Source organism: Symsagittifera roscoffensis, chromosome 9, assembly GCF_963678635.1.
Source record: "Symsagittifera roscoffensis chromosome 9, txSymRosc1.1, whole genome shotgun sequence".
NCBI lineage: Eukaryota > Metazoa > Xenacoelomorpha > Acoela > Convolutidae > Symsagittifera > Symsagittifera roscoffensis.
The window spans coordinates 9,000,406-9,017,881 of record NC_087070.1 but is presented as its reverse complement, the minus strand read 5'-3'; the positions used below and the strand labels follow the sequence as shown (position 1 = coordinate 9,017,881).

The 17,476-nt window shown below is 34.4% G+C and overlaps 2 protein-coding genes across 2 annotated transcripts in view; both read left to right on the top strand.

Annotated features, from left to right (window-relative positions):
* Window positions 1-17,476, top strand: part of LOC134854121 (hypoxia up-regulated protein 1-like) — a 506,694-nt gene that overhangs the window by 312,607 nt on the left and 176,611 nt on the right. The gene's annotated exons all lie outside the window — the stretch shown is intronic.
* Window positions 14,119-17,476, top strand: part of LOC134854122 (cytochrome c oxidase assembly protein COX15 homolog) — a 248,534-nt gene continuing 245,176 nt past the window's right edge. The window contains exon 1 of the mRNA XM_063870242.1: window positions 14,119-14,123. The gene's annotated coding sequence lies outside the window, so the exon portion shown is untranslated. The remainder of the gene's footprint in view (window positions 14,124-17,476) is intronic.

Below are 17,476 nucleotides of genomic sequence, written 5' to 3'. Positions count from 1 at the left end.
CTTAACTAGCCACACAGTGTCCTGGAAAATGAAAAAATTTGTACCACAAAAGATCGCATCAAGGATAAACACAAAAAATGACACATTTCCATATTTCAGAAACATAAAAACCAAAATCAAAAACCTAGAAGTCTCATGAACAGTCAGCATACCCACAACGCATTAACAACCCAATAAAGCGGCGCTGTTTATTTCAAAGATGTCAAAACTGAAAAAGCATTCAGTAGCCAAGACCAGAAATAGTGGAAACCACCAATTTGTGACGACAACTTTCTTCGGACAAAAAATCACCACAGCGCAAATCCGCTTCTGCAACGATCGCTAACCCAGTGGAATTGATGAATGGAACAATAATGGACATATCAAGATGACTTAACTAGCCACACAGTGTCCTGGAAAATGAAAAAAATTTGTACCAGAAAAGATTGCATCAAGAACAAACACAAAAAAGACATTTTTCAGAAACATAAAAACCAAAATCAAAAACCCAGAACTCCCATGAACAGTAAAAAATAACCACAACGCATTAACAAATCAAAAAAGCAGCGCTGCGTATTTCAAAGATGTCAAAACTGAAGAAACATTCAGTAGAAAAGACCAGAAGCTAGTGGAAACTACCAATTTGTGACGACAACTTTCTTCGGACAAAAAATCACCACAGCGCAAATCCGCTTCTGCAACGATCGCTAACCCAGTGGAATTGATGAATGGAACAATAATGGACATATCAAGATGACTTAACTAGCCACACAGTGTCCTGGAAAATGAAAAAAATTTGTACCAGAAAAGATTGCATCAAGAACAAACACTAAAAAGACATATTTCAGAAACATAAATACCAAAATCAAAAACCCAGAAGTCCCATGAACAGTCAAAAATACCCACAACGCATTAACAAACCAAAAAAGCAACGCTGCGTATTTCAAAGATGTCAAAAGTGAAGAAACATTCAGTAGCCAAGACCAGAAGCCAGTGGAAACTACCAATTTGTGACGACAACTTTCTTCAGACAAAAAATCACCACTGCGCAAATCCGCTTCTGCAGCTATCGCTAACCCAGTGGAATTGATGAATGAAATAAAAATCGACTTATCGAGATGACTTAACTAGCCACAGAGTGTCCTGGAAAATGAAAAAGTTTCTACCACAAAAGATCGCATCAAGAATAAACACAAAACAGACATATTTCAGAAACATAAAAACGAAAATCAAAAACCCAGAAATCCCATGAACAGTCAGCATACCCACAACGCATTAACAAATCAAAAAAGCAGCGCTGCGTATTTCAAAGATGTCAAAACTGAAGAAACATTCAGTAGAAAAGACCAGAAGCTAGTGGAAACTACCAATTTGTGACGACAACTTTCTTCGGACAAAAAATCACTACAGCGCAAATCCGCTTCTGCAACGATCGCTAACAAAAAAAAATTATTGATTGGAACAATAATGAACTCATCAAGACTTCTTAACTAGCCACACACTGTCCTGGAAAATGAAAAAATTTGTAGCACAAAATTCGCATCAAGGATGAACATAAAAAAAGACATATTTCAGAAAAATAAAAAGCAAAATCCAAAACGTAGAAGTCTCATGAACAGTCAGCAAACCCACAACGCATTAACAACCCAATAAAGTGTCGCTGTTTATTTCAAAGATGTCAAAACTGAAGAAACATTCAGTAGCCAAGACCAGATGCTAGTGGTAACTACCAATTTAGGATAACTTCATTGAGACAGAAACACTCCAGCTCAAATTCGCTAGTGCAATGACCACTAACCCATTAGAACTGATTAAATGAATAAAAATGAGCACATCGAAATGATAATATCAGCCAGACGCTGTGATCAAAAATGGAAAAAATTTTTAACGAGAAAAACCGCATCACTGATAGACACATAAAAAGACATGATTCCACAGAAAAAACTGAAAATAATTTTTAAGCAATCCCAGGTAACATCAAAAAGTAAACAAATCCATAATCAACCCCAAAAAGGCAGCTCTGGCTTTCAAATTTATGAAAACAGGAATGTCTGGTAGTCAAGACCAAAAAGAAAGAAAAACTGCCAGTACTGTGACAATTTTTTTCGGACAAGAAATCACCACAGCGCAAATCCGCTTCTGCAACGATCGCTAACCCAGTGGAATTGATGAAGGGAACAATAATGGATATATCAAGATGACTTAACTAGCCACACAGTGTCCTGGAAAATGAAAAAAATTTGTACCACAAAAGATCGCATCGAGAACAAACACAAAAAAGACATATTTCAGAAACATAAATACCAAAATCCAAAACCCAGTCCCATGAACAGTCAAAAATACCCAAAACGCATTAACAAACCAAAAAAGCAGCGCTGCGTATTTCAAAGATGTCAAAACTGAAGAAACATTCAGTAGCCAAGACCAGAAGCTAGTGGAAACTACCAATTTGTGACGACAACTTTCTTCGGACAAAGAATCACCACAGCGCAAATCCGCTTCTGCAACGATCGCTAACCCAGTGGAATTGATGAATGGAACAGTAATGGACATATCAAGATGACTTAACTAGCCACAGAGTGTCCTGGAAAACGAAAAAAAATTGTACCATAAAAGATCGCATCAACAACAAACACAAAAAAGACATATTTCAGAAACACAAATACCAAAATCAAAAACTTAGTACTCCCATGAACTGTCAGAAAACCTACAACGCATTAACAAATCAAAAAAGCAGTGCTGCGTATTTCAAAGATGTCAAAACTGAAGAAACATTCAGTAGCAAAAACCAGAAGCTAGTGGAAACTACCAATTTGTGACGACAACTTTCTTCGGACAAAAAATCACCACAGCGCAAATCCGCTTCTGCAACGATCGCTAACCCAGTGGAATTGATGAATGGTACAACAATGAACACATCAAGATGACTAAGATAGCCACACAAGGTCCTGAAAATGAAAAAATATTGTACCACAAAAGATCGCATCAAGGATAAACACAAAAAAAGACATATTTCAGAAACAGACCATAATCAAAAACTTAGTGCTGCCATGAACTGTCAGAAAACCCACAACGCATTAAAAAACCCAAAAAAATTGTCGCTGTGTATTTCAAAGATGTCAAAACTGAAGAAACATTCAGTAGTCGAGCCAAGAAGCTAGTGGAAACTACCAATTTGTGACAATTTTTTTCGGACCAAAAATCACCACAGCGCATATCCGCTTCTGCAAGGGTCGCTAACTAAGTAGAATTAATGATTGTAACAACAATGAACTCATCAAGACTTCTTAACTAGCCACACACTGTCCTGGAAAACGGAAAAATTTGTACCACAAAAATCGCATCAAGGATGAACACAAAAAAAGACATATTTCAGAAACATAAATACCAAAATTCAAAAATCAGAAGTCCCATGAACAGTCAGCATACCCACAACGCATTAACAAACCAAAAAAACAGCGCTGCGTATTTCAAAGATGTCAAAACTGAAGAAGCAAAAGAAAAAATGAAAACCACATTTCAGAACAACCACAAAAGCAACAATTAAACAACGACAGCAACAACAACTACAGCATCAACGACAACAACTACAGCAACGAAGACAACAACAGCAGCAACAACATTCAAAACAAGGATCATCCGAGTGGTGATACTCGCAATTGAATTCATCAATTGTACTACGAGATACTTATGAAAACATATGAAGAGTTTTTAAAAAAACCAGACCCGTAACATCTAAAATTGACAAACACAACTGACTAAAACTATTTTAACAGCATAGCAGATAACAACAATATCAATACTGTTATATTTTACGCTTAATATCAAAGTTTTATCATCCTATCTCCAATGCACATTGAGTTATCAAACCTGTTATCGAGCTCTTCAACTATTATTAAAGTTTCTCTAACAAATCTGTAATAAATTTTTCTGTATACTCATCAAATCAAGCAAAATGGGATATTGCTTTTCAAAATGGGGTAACGCTTTTCTCAAGAACGAACTGATGGTACCACTACTACTTGATTCCATCAATTTTTCGACGAGTTGTTTTTGAAAAGACTGATGTGTACCCCATTAAAAAAAAAATCTGTAACAAAAAAAATTGACTAAAAATCTGACTAAACCTATTTTAACCCTACTCCTGATTATAACATCATAAACACTGTTGTGTTCTACGCTTAAGCCCAAAGTTTTACCATCCTAGCTTCAAAATACAAGGATTTATCACATCTTTTATCGAGCCCTTCAACTGGTTTTAACGTTTCTCTAATAAATATGCATATATTTTCCTAAATACTTACCAAAACAAACAAACTCAGGTACTAGGAGAAAACCCTGCCTAAGATTAAGCTAATGATATTCCTCCCACTGAAATCCATTTTTTCTATTAAAAGTTCTTCTCAAAAAACTGATGTGTACTCATTAAAAAAATAGTCCTTGAACAATAAAAAGGACTAACAAAAAATGACCAAAAAAAGTGACTGAAAACCCTTTAACAGTAAATCCGATAAAAACATCATCAATAATGTTGTAATTTACGCTTAACCTCAAAGTTTTATCATCCTAGCTTCAATATAAAATGAGTTATCACATCTTTTATCGAGCCCTTCAACTGGTTTTAACGTTTCTCTAATAAATATGCATATACTTTTCCTAAATACTTATCAAAACAAACAAATTTGGGTACTAGGAAAAAGCCCTGCTCAAGACCGAACTAAAGATGCTCCTCCCACTTGAATCCGTCATCTCTATGGGGAGTTCTCTTAAAAAAACTGATGTGTACTCATCGAAAAAAAAAATCCTTTAACAACATAAAATGACCAAAAAAAAAATTGAAAACACTTTAACAGTTAATCTGATAAAAACATCATCAATAATGTTAAAATTTACGCTTAACCTCAAAGTTTTGTCATCCTAGCTTCAATTTACAATGAGATATCACATCTTTTATCGAGCCCTTCAACTGGTTTCAACGTTTCTCTAATAAATATGCATATCTTTTTCCTAAATACTTTCCAAAACAAATAAACTCGGGTACTAGGAGAAAACCCTGATCAAGACCAAACTAATGTTATTACTCCCACTTAAATCCGTCATTTTTACGAAAAGTTTTTCCTAAAAAACTGATGTATACTCATTAAAAAAAAGACCTGTAACAACAAAAATTGACTAAAAAACCTGACTAAACCTATCTTAACCGTACTCATGATGCTAACATCATGATCACTGGTGTAATCTACGCTTAACCTCGAAGTCATATCATCCTAACTGCAATATACATAGAGTTCATGGCATGGTCCCATATAAGGATAGTCAACTAGCACGGAGGTCATCACGAAAAAAATTCAAAGACCGGTCAAAACAAGCAAAAACGGGTACTGGAAGACAGTATAGCTCAGGACTGACTGACTGATAGCTTTTATTATCAAACAAGTCAAAATAGCACGGTTTTTATAATATGCACTACTTATAATTCTGTTTTTATGAAAAAAAAACACTTTTAAGTCGAGTAAGCACAAAAAGCGCCTACCCTAAGTGCTTAGTTGAAAAACATGTACATAGAAAAAACTGTGTAAACTTCAGTTTTTAATCCTCCAAAGGTTCATTTCGATCATATGTAAACGTTTACAGGTGACAAACGCCTTTGAAAGCGAAAACTCAGATCATTTTCCGCTGAACATCATGGACAAGTTGAGCATAAACTAAAGCTTTGGGTTTATCTTTTAAAAAAAAGAACTAAACCAATTTTTAATGCTTACAGCACAATTTAATGTGCTTTAATACTAAACCTGCTTCTGAATTCGCTCCGAGAGCTACCTCGTTTGCTCAAAATGAAAATTTGTTTACATGTAATTGCAAAATTCAATGTGTTATTTTGCTACTTTGCATACGTTTTTTTGTTTTTGGTACGGCTTCCCCAATATGTTTTCTTAGAAATTAAAACTACAATAGGTTCATCGTAATCACTCACTTACTCTCAACAACACAATTTCAACAACACAATTGAGCTTTTAATTACCTTGCATTTCTCAGTAAAAATGAAAACTTCAAAGACACGAGAAAAAACTCAGAATTGGTATAAAAATCAATTTTCGCAAAAGTTGCGATTAGTCGAAAACATCTTTTCCTCTCTAAATTGGCAACAAATGGGAGTGCTCTTTAGAGAGCTCTAGCTATGATCTTTTGGTTGAAACTACAATCAAATCATGTTAAAATTGACTCATAAAGTTTTGAGTCCTAGTAAAAAAAATATTGATAACAGAATGACTGGCAGCAGAAAAAAGATCATTTCTCTATGGAAATTTATTGGATTTCAAAAAAATTTGGAAAAAATGAGCTTCTCTTGAGCTACGAATTTAATATAAAACCACTTTCAGAGCTTAAAATTTCATTTTCTTGTTACGTCCTAAAAGAAAACAATGTGACTAGGAAAAAAAAATTTGGCTATTTGTTAGCCTTTTGTTCATCCCTGTATAAAAATATTCTTTTTTTGATATTCTTTGGCGTTGAATGAGTTGCAGGAAGCCACATAAAAAATGAAAAAAATCAGAACAATTAAAAATAATCTACAAACAATAAGAATTCCGGGATTATTATGATGACTTGAGCGGTCAGGACGTGAGATATATGTAAAAGCGAGGTTTTGAGCACTAATTATATATTACTACAGCAATAGTTGTTGCTGGTAGCTAGACGAATTGATTAGTGATTGTTGTATACTTGATCAGTATGATTAATTTTGTGATATTTACACAATTATATAATAATCAAACAGCAAAATTTCCTAACTATTTCTCCTGGATAATGTTTGATATTACAGTTCAATGACATCATGATTTTCTAAGATTATGACACCACTACTCTTTAAAAAACTTTTACGGGTTTTGATTTTTCACTGGTCGAACAAACCACTGATCAGTTGGTCTAAGACAATGTCGATGAAAATAACATGGCTGCTTCCGTTTTTAGACAATCTTCTCTGTCTCTGGATGTTAGAATAACTGCTATCAACCCTTGATTGGGTTTCTTTCTTCTTTTTCGTCAGTAGTCGCCTCCTTTGGCGCTATCTTGATTCGGCCCAATCTTCGTCGTTGGTGATGATGGCGGTTAGAAGACGTCAGCTCCATCAAAACTCCTCAAAATTGCCAGGATTTAATTAATTAGAATATCTGTATTCTCGTTTTTGTCTTCTTCCGCATGAATTCGTATCGCTTTAATGGCAACCCCACACTCCTGTTATCAAATGATGACTTAGAGCTCAGGACTTGAGATATATGTAAAAGCGAGGTTTTAAGCATTAATTATATATAATTACAGCTATCGTTGTTAGTGGTAGCTGGACTAATCGGTTAGTGATTGTTGTATACTTGATCATTATGAACAATTTGGTGATATTTACAGTATTATGGAATAATCAAACAGCAAAATTTCCTAACTATTTCTTCTGGATAATGTTTGATATTACAGTTCAATGACATCGTGATATTCTAAGATCATGACAATTATCTCATTTCAAAGTAAAAAAAAAAACTTTGGAAACAGTTTTTTTGGCCTAAATTCTCAAAAAAATAAGATAGATCATGAGTATCACTTGATAAATGGATGGACAATCCTGTTTTGTTTTCCCAAAGACGAATATTGCGTCAGTTATTCAGAGTTGATCCAAAAAGAATTGTTGTGGCTAGAAATTTGGTTTTTTTTTATTTATTTTTTTCAATTCTGTTTTCCAAACATTGTGAAATTATTCTTAAGAAACCCTAATCCTAACCTAATTCTAACCCCAACCTAGCCCGAGTCATTTTCGTAGAAGAAGAACTGTGTGGCTCCGACCTTCGAGATCTCAGTTTTACTCGTCGTAAGCTAACAATTTGTGACGATTAAAACTGAGCAAAAAACCTGGTTTTAAAACCTCGTTTTTTTGACAAGCAAGGTGTTTTAAATTCAGCAAAAGCTCTCGTAATTACTTTAAATTTGATTAAAAACAAGTTTTAACATTATTCTGAACATCTTGCCTTTTATGAAAAATTGGTTATCATACAATTTTCATATATGCAAATTGTAGGATAACTATTTTTTCAGCTTCAAATTAAATTTTCGTTTTGATGAGAATTGTCCTTTAAATTGAGCAAAAGCACTTTTAAATAATTTAAATTTGTTTATAAACAAGTTTGAACAATTTCTGAAAATAATTCCTTTCATGAAAAAATGGTTATCATACAATTTTCATATTTGGAAATTGTATGATAAATGATAACCTTTTTTTTTCAAAAAAAATAAACGTAGTTATTTTTCATCACCAGACTGTTGTATTTGGTTCAAATAGCCGGAGAAACTAGATTGAATATTTTTTCAATGGTTTTTTGAAATTGTATGAAAAATTTATGACTAGCGTTTTTCCATACATTTGATGCAGGCAATTGTATGATAAGCTTTTTCGGTATGGGAAATTTAACATAAGCATTTTCGGTTTATGGATGTCAACCCGGGGTCACATTACCTTTCCAGGCCTTTTTGTTGGTTTTAATCGGTGTTCTTTATAAGACCGCTCAAAAACCGCTCAAATCTTGCTTGAAAAACCGTTCAAAAAAAACCGCAAGAAATGAGCGGTTTTGAGCGGTTTTTTAAGCAAGATTTGAGCGGTTTGGGCGGTTTTTCCAACAAAAACCGCCCAAACCGCTCAAACCGCTCAAATCTTGCTGAAAAACCGCTCAAACCGCTCATATCTTGAGCGGTTTTTGAGCGGGATCTCGACCCGGGTTGGATTTTCGGTTCTTGGCCTAACACTCATTTGTAGCAATCGAATTTTGCGTCAAGTTAGAAACAATTACCACGGGAGAGTTCTCATGCTTGAGGGACCGAATGGTTGAAAAATTTCAACAAAACAAAACCGTTAAACGTTCCTATTGGCTGAATGCCTTTCTCACAAAATCGAAGTCAATGTTAAGAGAAACTGTATTAAATCAGTGGAAAATTATCAAAGTCATTACAAATTGCGAGTAACAACCGCAATACTATTCAGTTAAACATCAAGACTTATTAGTTCAAGTTCAAGTTCAAGAGTTTTTCAATCTTGAAAACTCATCTACTTATTATCTAATCGGTCAATATTAAAATTATTGGCCTTATTTTCTTACTTTGAGATTTCGAGATTTACTATTCTGATTGGCGATACTCAAATCTGATTGGCTGATACTTAAATTTCAGATTTAACGATACTCAATTCTGATTGGCTGAAAGTAAGCTGAAAATTAATTTCAAGCTGAAAGTGATTGCAAGCTGAAAGTGATTGGCTGAAAGTTAATTTCAAGCATTCGATCCCTCAAGCGGGTGCCGGACATCAAGCCGACGGGACCTGAAGCCAAATCGTAAAATTAGGGACTTCAAGCCGAATTTTTTCCCATCAAGTCATGAAATATGATGAATTTGGAAACGTTTTTGAAGAATTACTCAATTTTATGATCTTTCTTCAGTAGTTATTGGCGTTTTCATAAGAATTAAGCCTCCTAATGATGTTTATGAAAGTTGAAAATTAAAACACGGTTGAAGGCAACTTTCTTGTTTATAATTTATGCATTTGAAAAACTGGCTGATTCTATTAACGGATTCCAATCATAAGGAATTTTTTATCATGAATAACGCTTATTCTGGTATAGACTTTGCCTAAATTTTTTATAAGCAATGTTTCACAGATAAAAAATAGTGATTTGAGGTGTATGTAAAGTTTAAATTTCGGCCTGAAGTCCCTTCGGCTTGAAGTCCCGTCGGCTTGTTGTTCTAGACCCCCCTGAAGCCTGAGGTAAGCCACCAATTAATACGTTATAACGAAAGTCATTATAAGTAAGAATTTATCGAGAGCGTGTGAAGAAAAAGGAAACAGATGTGTAACTTGTGATAAATTGGATTACATTTATTAGCTACTCTTGAAACTGAACCAACCTAGTGAGTTTGAGTCCGGGTGGCTCGGACAGTGAGTAATTTCAGATAAGGTTCACGGTCGTCTGTTCGTTACGCTATCTTATTTTAGGCCTGAGAGATTCGTGCAATTTCTTAGTCTAATACCAATCTTAATCTTACTCTTTAATCTCGTAGTCTGAAAAGATCTAGCTGGTATTTGCGAAGCTTAATATCAAGAACTGTTCTAGGAAGGGCATCTGTTTGCTCAGTTAAATTTATTCTGGTTATTTATTAATTAATTTATTATTTATAAATAGTTTTAGCCTCACAAATCATTATAATTGTAAGCTTTGGATCATGATTGGTTAGTTCTAAGTATTTAACAGAGATAGTTTATGAAGAGTATAAAAGGATAAAATAAACAGTTGTTTTGAATTGGTTCCACTAGTCGAGATCCGGCTCAATAACCGCTCAAGACGCTCAGGTTTTTTAAGACAATCGCGCTCAAGCCGCTCGGTTTGAGCTCGGTAATTCATCGCAAGAAAACCATCACAAGAATCATCGCTGAAATCATCGCAAGAAAACAATCGAACCGTTCAAAACCGCTCAAAATCGTTACAAGAAATGACCTAAGCATTCAAAAACTCTCAAAACTTCGCGAGAAACTATTTAACCGTTTTAAAAACGCTCAAAATTTCGCAAGAAACGATCGAATTGTTCAAAATTGCTCAAAACCTCGCAAGAAACGATCATACCGCTCAAAACCGCTAAAATCATTGTAAGAAACAATTTTTGCGGGAATTTTTTTTTGGTTTGCAAACCGTTCACAAAAGGTCAAATCACAGCAAGAACCGCTTAGACCGCTCAAATGTCGAAATTCTCGACTCGGTACTCACTGTGGTCGGCAGTGGTACTCTCCTGGGCGCATTGCAGGTGGTGGAGGCGCGGCGTCCAGGTTAGCTCGATTGGCCAGTGCCCAATTTGCATAGCGAAGCTCTTCTTCCGTCAAAACGTGCTCCTCCGTCTCCTCTGCAAGTTTGCCCATATCCCAGTTGTCTCTACATTTAGACAAGAATCAAGTTCATCTTTTTTTCATCAACATATTCTATTTTTACTAAAATACTATCAAGAAACCTACAAAAGTTAATCAGCTATAAACCCCAAAAAACGTGAGCTAAGCAACAACAAGACTGCTCGTATCAAGGCAAAGCCCTGAATGTTCCGACTGCCATTTAAGGTATAAGGAGTAGTGTTCGCTTCAACAAAAATTGATGAGATTTTCAAAAGAAAATGAGAGAATTTTTTTGTAAAAACCATCCTCCACAAACTATGCTAAGTAAGAAGTGATAAATTAGGCGTTTCAGTTTGAAAAGATCAAACATCCTGCCCCAATTCAGTTTGGAACGATTTCTTAGACGAATTAAATATCCGCTAACGTGTTGATAGCACAAAATATATCGCCAGTTAGTTATCCCAAATTGGCCAAATTGACAATCTATAAACCTCATGACGAAAAACGACACTTGTCAATTATCTTGCTAAATTTATGCTCAAGGCAGCAAAACCAAATGAGCAATTTTCAATCTCTAAAAAATTGCAAAAAAGGATCACAGATTATTTTATTTCGGCTGTTGTTTAAGAATTTATGTCAAAACTCGCTAGTTAACACGTTAAATTTGTCTGGAATCATCCCGAGCACAAATATTTCGAGATTTTTTTCGAAAGTTGGAACAAAAAAAGCAATGCTCCAGTTTCTTTTTTGATTATATCTGGAAACAAAATATTTATGCATTGTCGGATTTTTATATAGTCAATTTGTGATGTTTTAGCTTGCTGTTTTCGACGGAAGTTTTTTACATTGCCTTCAGCTATCGTGTAAATAAAAATCATCTGAAATTCCTTTTCAAAAATAAATGGTGAGTGAAAATTGCATTTTTTTTAATTTGGAATAATCAACGCGTAATATATTGCGTATTTATAACAACGTTAGTGACAAATTAAACCGTTAAGTTAATTTATGGAATCATTTGGTCAAATTTTCAGAATACGAGAGGCTTAGTACATCCCTTTAAACTTCATTTTATGTGTGGGGGATAAAATGAGGAAATAATGGATTTTTCTGACTATTTTTACAATGTTTCTACCAAAAGCTTTCATTTTGGCCGTAAGGTGCAAGCTTGGCTCTGTTATACTAGAAGATTTGTTAAACTGTTCAATTCGTATACATTTTGTCCGTTTGATTGTCAATTCAATAGATGTTTTGTGAAAAGAAATTCCTATCAAAAGTACAGGTTTTTGTTTGTGAATATATTTTTTGTTTTTTGTTTAGTAGCATAGCTACTTGGACTAATTTATTCACTTGTGAAAGAGCCAGCATACGAGTTGTGCAGCGTTATATGGAGAACCGCTGTTGACCCCCGCTTAAGAGTTAAATGCAATTTTTTTGGCTTTTTTCACTGGGCTCAGTAATGGTGCCTAAACCTCAAGCAACAATTTTTGAGTGGAAACAATTAATTCTAACGATCAAATCGTCAAAATGCGTTTTTGACCTAAAGTGTAAAATTATTTAAACACAATAATTTGAATTTCAATGAAACTTAGAGTTTAAAACAGTCACTGACAAAAAAAGCATGTTCTGCAATTAATAAAGATTCACTGTTAAAAAACTGACATATTTCATTTCAAATTTTTTTGTAGACAAGAGTTGGAACAAAAGTGGTTTTATTGGGTCGTTTGGCCATTTAATTAGAGGGCGAGAGAGAAGTCTTTTTAGCGCCGAAAAATCACCGTAAACAGAATAAGCAGTGTGAAACTATGGACCTAAAAGTATTCTTTGGAAAGCTAACAACATCAGCTAGGCCCTCGTTTTAGTTTTTCTCTGCTTAAAAGGGAACAATCAAAACAACTCAGGTACGAAACAAAAAAAAACCCATGGTGTGCTTTCTAATATATAAACTGCCGAACTTGTGTCTAAAATCTTTAAAAAAGTCTTTAATTCTTTTTATGCGAAGTATAAACTAAATGAGGGCCTAGCTGATGTTCTTAGCTTTCCAGCGAGTATTTTTGAGTCCAAAGGTTTAAACTGCTTGTGCTGTTTACAGGGAGTTTTTGACAATAAGAACACTTCTCTGACGCCCTCTAATTAAATGGCCAAACATCACCTTTAAACTAATTTCTTACGGTTTTTTATCCATCTACTGTCTTAAAAATAGTTTCATTTAAAGTTTTTTAACCGTGAACTGAGATCAAATTTGGTTCATTTTCCCGCTTAAAAATAAAAGTTGCGCCTTATATTGTCCGTGACTGTACATTTAGAAAAAATGGTGTTTATGCATTTAAGAAACGTGCCAATTTGAAAGTTATTAAAGTAACTGTTTAAGTAATTTCGTTTTTACATTCGAAACAATTCAAAAGACTCATGATAAATTTTTGAATAAAACAGTTGTTTCAACATAATTTCTTGGTTCTTTTTTTGATAAGGTAAAAGTAAGAAAAAAAATTCTTGTTCTGATTTTTTCCGATTATTTCTCACAGTTTAACCAGCCATTCTCGAAAAAAAGTAAAAACCATCTGATAATTTTTACCTTCAAAACTCTACTCAAAATTGAAAAACTTCTGTTTCTTTCAATATGTTCAAGCGTTTAGAGATTGGTAAATCGGTGCACTAACGCGCAATTTTTTCAGGCTAATTAAATACTCAGGGTTTTTTGATGGCTCTCAAAGTACTTACAACTTACTTAATACCTTGATGCCAAATTGATATCATTCCTCAACTTTTTGAAAAGTTCCGAAAACTTCCATAATTGAAAGAAAAAATTATTGAAGTTAAAGAACAATCAGATCAGTCAACGCGCCGCTATGACAAGAGCAGGTTGTTTTCTTTGAAAACAAATTTGAAAATGTTGTTTCCGTGCAAATTGACTTCTAAGCAAACACTTTATAGAGCAGTCGAACCACTAAAGTGTCTCACCCCCCTGATGTGAGCAGTCTTGCTTGTTAGTAACGAGAAATATAAGGCTTCCAAACATCAGAAAAAAACCAAATACTTTCATCAAAATAAAGATAGTTGTTGGTTCTTAAAAAAAATCATAAAATAAATTCAAAAAGTTGCAAGTTGCTGAGTTTCAAGATATCAAGATATTCCCAATTTTTTGTCTCCAGTTTTGGAAGTAGAACCCTGTCGCCGAAATCGACTTTTTGGAAGAAGATTGTATCCCAGTCCCGTAAGTTAGTTGTCTTATTAAATAATTAGGCCTTGACCTTTTTACCATTGTCAACAAAATTTAATTGTCGTGAAAATTTGCGTGAGACTTCATTTTGCAATGACAAGTTAAAATAACAACACCATTACGAGGTCAAACTGTGCACCGGATAGGCGCAGAAATTGATGTCCGTAGGTCACTGGAATCCAGAGACAAGTCTTTAAATTTTCGAAAAAGTACGTATATTGCAATTACAGCATTTCGTTGATTCGGCGCAAAAACACCTATAACGGAAATTTTGACGACACAATTTTTGTGCGTGGATTCCGCAACGACTGAAATTAGCCAGTTGTTCCGGATTACGTAAGCCCAAGCGGATTCCGCAAATAAAAGTGGATTCTACAAATTTATATGGATTCCGCTTACAATTTGCAGATTCCGCTTACAATTAGCGGATTCCGCTTATAGTTCAAGGATTCCGCTTACAATTTGCGGATTCTGCTAACAGTTTGTGGAGTCCACTGATAGTTGCGGAATCCACTACAGCGCTATTTCAGTATACTTTTATATTATTGTTTGTTTGTGGATTTCAAACTGATCGGGGTTCAACAAATTTTGTGGCGGATTTTGCAAGATTTGTTGCGAAACCTGCACTTTTGTCTGCTTTGAAGCAAATTTAAGCAACGCAGTGTTTCGACTATTTTTTGTGGAATCCAGAGGAGATCAAAAAATTAGCAAGGACCCCGGTTGCGCGACAAATTTGATTTCAGCCTGCTGCAAAATCCAGTATTAGTCGCAAAATGCTCATTATGCAGAATTTTGAAGAATGTAAGGGTGAGGTGAAAAGAGCCTGGGGTAAGCTGCAGGCACTTAGGTATGTAGGCTGTTGGTGTACCTTTTCTTAACAATTGATAGAGTAGTTAGTTTCTGAGAAAAAAAATGGAAAAAATGAAATTGTTTTCAAAGCCTCTCAAAAATAGAAAAAATAAAATAATCATATCGCATACAATTTCAAAGTAAGTGTTTAAATCAAACAGGAAACATTCAAAATACTCGTTGTCGGATTTCTCCTTTCTAGCGGCAGGAGTTTTTTGCCAGAGTGTTCAAATCTGATTGTTTGAAAAGCTGCTCGAAAGTTTATCCATACATATATTCAGTACCTTTACGTTATACCACCAACCAGTCACAAAGAAGTATCCCGTACACAATGATTTTTGTATTATGAACGTTTGCTGCCAACTGTGAGCGGTGCTATTAACGGAAATATTATTAAGCTACTATGTTACTCGGGAACTAGAGGCCCAAGAGCTGAGGTACCTATTTGATAACTTTTTAGTTTGATGTGATGATGTATGAGCCTCACCCAAAACCTAGTTGTAGCTCTATTAAAATGTTTGGTATCATTTTGTGATTTTACTATTTTACCAGAACCAAAACTGTTTCAAACAAATATTAGGGCGTACCAAATTATACAAAGAGGCTTCCCACAACCTGTAGTGTCGAATAAACCCTTGATATCAGATTGATTTGTGTTCTGTAGGACACCAAAAAATAATAAAAAAAACGAACAAGAAATCAAAAAATTGACTTTTCCGAAGGTCATAAATTACTGTGTGAAAAAATTTGGGCGCAACCGCTTATTTAGTGGGCTTCTCATTGCCCATTCTACCCAATGAAAACAAAATCTTGAATTTGAGAGAGCCGCTTTTGAGAAAAAGCTAAAAATTTGAAAAATCAGTCAAAAATTCAAAATTTCTTATGCAGATGAGCTCCCCACAACCCGTCCTTTTGATTGAATTCGAAAATTCTGATTTGGGTTGGAGTGTTTGATGAAAGTCAGTAGGTGCAGAAAACGATCGAAAATCAAAAATATGATTTTGCGAGGGTCACTTTTTTATCCTATAAAGTTTGGATCTAAATGCTTCCCACAATGAGTTCTTTCAACTGAAATCAAAACCTCAGATTTGGCAGGGTAGTTTTCGAGAGTAGTCAAAAAATTTTAAAATATTAGAAAAAACTGAATTTTTGACTTTTGCGAGAGCCATTACTTTTTGTATAAACATATTGGTCGTAGCCGCTGGTGCAGATGAGCTTATCACAACTCGTGTTCTTTATTGAAATCAAAAATTAAGATTCGAGAGGGTAGTTTTCGAGAAAATTCCAGAAGTTTCAGAAAAAAAGGTTCAAAAACTCAAAAATTTGAATTTTCTGAGGGCCATAAACTTTTCTGATAAAAAATCTGGGCAAAGATGTTTATGCAAGGGAACTTCCCACATCCCGTTTTACTCATTGAGTCCAAAATTCCTGATTTGAACGGTTAAAAAAATGAAAACTTGTCTTGTTCGAGGGTCAAAACATTTTGTGTAAAAAATTTTGAGCGTAACTTGTTATGCAATAAAACTTCACAGAACCTGATCTACCCATTGAACCTTAAGTCTCAGAATTGGGAGTGTAGTTATCGAGCAAATCAAAGTTTTAAGAAACAGTCAAAAATTCGAAAACTTGACTTTTCCTGGAGTCAGATCTTTTTGTGTTTAAAAGTTTGGACGTAACCGCTTATATAGGGTAGCTTCATTTAACCCATTCTACACAATGAGACTAAAAATTCAGATTTGGCGCAAGTATTTTTCGATAAAAGTCAAAAAAAAATTGAAAAACAGCAAAAACTCGAAACTTTGATTTTTCGGAGGGCCATAACTTTTTGTGTAAAAAAAATTGGGCAAAACCGCTAATGCAAGGGAACTTCCTACAAATTTTTTTCTAACATTGAACCCAAAATATCAGATTTGGGAGCCCAAAAAATGAACAAAATCCAAAAATATGTTTCAAGAATTCCTCGCACAGACTTTTTCGGCACTACTTTTTTTAAAATCGATAGAATACTTTTTGAGAAAAATAAGTTTTTTAAAATACGTGAAAAAAATTTGGCAAAGCGTCTTCACACATAAATATAAGAAATCCCGGTCCCAATAACTTTTCATACTACCTGTTTTTACTAAAACAGGTAACTCAAAAAGTGGATACATAATAACTCAAAAAAGTGGATACAGTTAAAAACTTTTGAAAAACGGTTTCAATCAAATTTATTTTTTTGATGCAATCAATATGATTTTCCAGGCTTTCAAAGGCAACAAGAACGCGACGTTAATAGACTTTTTTACAATTCTGAAAGTATAAAAGGCTGTTTGTTTTTTTTTTTCAAAATAAACCCTCAGCAGCATAGAGACCCGCAAATTGCAAAAAAAAATAGCAGAGGCTATGTCTTTGCTAAGATGGGGAATGTTAGCTAAAAGAAAAGGTTCGACTATTTTTGGCTTACTCGTTAAATGCTGGGTCGTTAACATCTTTGCGTGGTCCTAAGTAGTACATAAAGTCCTCAGCCACATCTGACAATTGGG